The 4,718-nt window shown below is 38.2% G+C and overlaps 1 long non-coding RNA gene across 1 annotated transcript; it reads right to left on the bottom strand.

Annotated features, from left to right (window-relative positions):
* Positions 1-2,089: 2,089 nt before the first annotated feature.
* LOC141523107 (uncharacterized) lies at positions 2,090-4,470 on the bottom strand. Its single transcript, XR_012478325.1, has 2 exons — positions 4,222-4,470; positions 2,090-2,637 (listed from the first exon to the last, which is right to left on the bottom strand). It is a non-coding gene; the product is annotated as an uncharacterized LOC141523107 (long non-coding RNA).
* Positions 4,471-4,718: the final 248 nt, after the last annotated feature.

Below are 4,718 nucleotides of genomic sequence, written 5' to 3' on the forward strand. Positions count from 1 at the left end.
AATGGCTTAGCAAACTGTGGCATATGTATGTCATGGAATACTATTGTTCTATTAGAAACCAGGGGGGTGGGAATTCAGGGAAGCCTGGAGGGATTTTCATGAACTGATGCTGAGCAAGATGAGAACCAGAAAAACATTGTACACCCTAACAGCAACATGGGAGCGATCATCAACCTTGATTGACTTGCTCATTCCATCAGTGCAACAACCAGGGACAATTTGGGACTGTCTGCAATACAGAATACCATCTATGTCCAGAGAAAGAATTGTAGAGTTTGAACAAATATCAATTTAGAAAAAAAATGATATCTTATTGTCTGATCTTGCTATCTCTTATACTTTGTATACTTTTTATTTCTTCTTTAAGGATATAATTTCTCTCTCATCACACTCAATTTGGATCAATGTATACCATGGAAACAATGTAAAGACTAGCAAATTGGGCAGGTTAGGTGGCACAGTGGATAAAGTACCGGTCCTGGAGTCAGCAGTACCTGGGTTCAAATCTGGTCTCAGACACTTAATAATTACCTAGCCGTGTGGCCTTGGGCAAGCCACTTAACCCCATTTGCCTTGCAAAAACCTAAAAAAAAAAAAAAGACTGACAAATTGCCTTCTGTGGAGGGTGGGGAGGAGGGAAGTAAGATTAGGGGGAAATTGTAAAAACTCAAAAATCTTTTTAAAAAATTTGTTTCTGGGGAGACTGTGGTAAGTGGGTTTATTTGAGCTTGGGAGTTCTGAGCTACAACTGGGCCAAAGATAATCGAGTATCTACAATATATCTGAAATCAATTATGATGAGTACCAAGGAGCAGAGGGTCAATAGACTGCCTAAGGAAAGATAAATCAGTAGAAGTTGAAAAAAAATGAAGCAAAAGTCAAAAGCTTCCCTGCTAATCAGTACTGGCATCAAATGCAGAAATGGTCACTGTACTTGTAGCCTGAGGAAGATAAGACCCATCCCCCCCCCAAAAAAAATGAAGTACCAGTATACTGTGCACAAACTACTGTGCACTAACCACAAGTATACACAAATGTGATCTGTGTTGTGTAAGCATGATTTCTGTGTGTATTTGCAGGAAGCCTATGGGCATACATAAGGGGATGGGTAATTGGTAATGTTTTGCTGACTTCACTTCTATTCCTTCATCAACACTTCCTTAAGACAATAGTGCCCTTTGAGATGACCAAGTGAAAAATCAAATGTTTTTTTGCTTCAAGCCCCAAGTACCATTTCATTCCACAAGTTGTGATTACCAGCAGGCTTTTCCAGCACAAGAGTTTTCCAACATGTTATAATTTGAGTGGGTTTGGGATAAGGCTCTCAGCCCCAAATATTCATCCCATTGCATATCATTCCACTAATATAGCTTCATTGATTTGGGTCTGGAAGAGTATCATTTTGAAATGCAAAGTAAAGCTAAAGTGGGGTCCAGAAATCATTGATGTGGTGTCCCATAACTAGCTATTTAGTGGGAATTAGTTGTTGGGATGGGCAGGACTCCGGCAAACCCTAGAAGGAAAAACAATGGGAAGAGAATGGCCCAAAATGTTCATGTGCAATGTAAACTCATTGAGGTCAGGGACAGTCACATCATTTCTGTCTATATATCCCTACTGGCTACCACAGTAGGAATTTGATCACTGTATATTAATTGATTGATTGGAAGAGGAAAGGATCTTTGACCAAATAAAGTAGAGAGCATGCTGACTTCCCATTTCTGCTCAGAGCTATCACTGACCTCTGGCATAGTCAAAATTAAGTGACCTAAAATATAAAATTTTTTTGGTTAAGGTATATGGGAGGTGGGGGTCAACATAGCAGAGACCTGAGTACATGACAAGTTTGCAGTTGGCAAGTAGGGGAGGGAATTCAAAAGTGAATTCAGATATACACATATATACACATATATATGCCCTTGGACTATGATAAAATGTGTGCATATGAAGCTAAATTTTGTGACTGAACCACACTGAGCATACTTGGCCCAACTCCTTGTAGTCAAGTCCGTCAGTCAGTCAACAAACTATTAACTACTTACTACATTCTAAGCATTGGTAAGTAATAAAAAGAAAAACAATGCCTGCCTTCAAGGATTTGGCATTCTAATAGAGGACACAAAGAAAAAGTCAAAAGGGTTGAGGGGGGAGGAAAAAGAGTTGGGAGGAGAGGTATGAGGAAAAGGATTTTTCATGATGAAGAAGACTGAAGTGCAGCCAGGTGAGAAATGAAGATGACTATCCAGGATGTCTTCCTTAAATGGACATTCTGGGAGGAGCCATTCAATCTGAGGAAGAGGGCAGAGTGTGAGAATTCCAGGAACTGAAATGATCTTGAGGATGTTTCTGAGATGTGTTGAAGTCCGAAGCACAGGCCTGGTAGGAAATGGAGAGATAGCTGGTCTGGATACCAACGGCTGCTATAGTTGATGGTAACAGAGATGGTGATGATGATAGTAATAGTAATGGTGGTGATGATACGGAAGGTAAAGCTGATAGTGACATAACAGTGATGATGTTGGTGCTGTCATAGAAGATATACACAGAACTTGGGGAAATTCTTGAAGGACTCTCAGGTATGGTGTTTTCAGTTCAAAGCTCCCCTCAAATGATGGAACTGGAGAATACATGAGGCCCCTATAAAGCACACATACAATTTACCCAATCCATATCCATTTTATGACCAGTACAACAGGTAAGTGAGGAAGTGAGGAAAATGTTAAGACGAAAATGTAGAGTGAACTAGAAACTAGAAACTACCTAAATTTCACTCCACTATTCTATAAAGCCTGATCATCTTGGAGATAGATGTAAGGAGGTGTGGTTTTTAATTACCTAAAATGGGCCTTCTAAGATTCATTCTCTCCCCACCCATACACCCCCACCACCACCACCTACACTATATCTGTATTTTTGTCCTAGAGGTAGGATTGAGGGAAAACCATAGTTTCCAATGAGAATCCAATCACTAATTTGCTTCCCTGGGATCTGAAAATACTGTCACTCCACCCCCGCCCCAAGCAGTTCAGAATCTTGTTTCCTGTTTTTTGATGTCTGGCTGGTCATGGTAAAATAAAGTGAGTTGGGATGTTTGCCAATCCTTTCTGTACCCATCTATTTGTCTTAAGTTTGTCTCTGTCTCTATGCCTGTGTTTCTGTGTTTGTATCTGTCTCTAGGTTTTATCACTTGGAGAAGACTTCACTGACTTTACTGATCTGCCCAATATCTCTTTCCATTGAGCTCCTCACAATATAAACTCCTTATTATAAAGCCCATCGCCATTTGGAAAGATTTTTCCAATAAAGGTGAATTCCCTGTAGTATCATTAGTAGTATTAAAAGATGGAACTAATAAGGTACTTTTAATACTGAAAAGTACTTTTACAGTATTCTCAAATACCCTATGAAATAGTTTCATTTGATCCTCCTACATACCCTTTCCAAGTCACATAGTGTGACTTGCTAATCACTCCCTTCTCCAAATTTTCCTTTATTAAAGGCACCATCATTTTCTCAATTACCTGTGTTCATAACATAGCGACATCTCCTCGATGTCTTCCCAAGTCTAGCACACTATATACTATGCTACCTCAATGCCCAAAGGTCTATTATATAGACTTCCAAAAAAATAACAAATTTACATGTAAATATGTTTCTATAAAATGCATTTCTATAAAATGTATATATATATATATATATATATTTACATTGTGGTTTCAGATATATATATATATATATATATATATATATGTATAAAGCACACATACAATTTACCCAATCCACATCCATTTTATGACCAGTACAACAGGTAAGTGAGGAAGTGAGGAAAATGTAAGAGGAAAACGTAGAGTGAACTAATTTACCCCACTATTCTATAAAGTCTGATCATCTTGGAGAGAGATGTAAGGAGGTGTCATTTTTAATGACCTAAAATGGGCCTTCATGTGTATACATATATATATATATATATATATAAATATATATATATATATATATATATATATATATATATATATACACATTGTGATTTTATCTGATTCTTTTAAACCTGTCTAGGATACTGAGTAGCTAAATGACTTACCCAGAGTCACACAGACAGAATCAGCTATAAGCAGAATTCAAACTTGGGTCTTCCTGACCCCAAAGCAGGCAGGCAGCATACCCCCTCTCAATCCCCATGATTAGTTTTAAGAAATTGTTCAAGGATGTTCAGTGACTTACCTAAGGTCGCACACTTGTGAGCAGAAGAGCTATCTTCTAACTCTCAAGCCACTGTTCCTTGCACCAGAGCACAGTTGCCCCTCTGAATACCATTATTCACATGTTAATATAGAGGAGCTTTGCTATCACACTGACCCTCTGTATCCACCCATGGCTCCTAAATCTAAATCACACTGCAATAGCACTTTAAGGTTTATAAAGCCTTCATCACTATGAGGTCAGTCCAGCCAACAAACAAGGACAAATAGCCCTGTGAGGCTAGTAGAGCAAATCATATTATCTCCATCTTACAGAGGAGAAAACTGAGACTTTACTGAGTTGGAGTGACTTATCCAGGGGTCACACAGCTAGTAAATAATGTTCTCAGATATACATGTTCTTTTCCTACTCAAATAATCTTGTAATTGTTTATTTTTTAATATATTCTCACCCCATCCCTTTCAATAGAGTAAAAACTCTTTGAGAGCAGAGACTGTTCTATTTTTGTCTTTCTATCT

The sequence above is a fragment of the Macrotis lagotis genome, chromosome 4 (assembly GCF_037893015.1).
Source record: "Macrotis lagotis isolate mMagLag1 chromosome 4, bilby.v1.9.chrom.fasta, whole genome shotgun sequence".
Classification (NCBI taxonomy): Eukaryota; Metazoa; Chordata; class Mammalia; order Peramelemorphia; family Peramelidae; genus Macrotis; species Macrotis lagotis.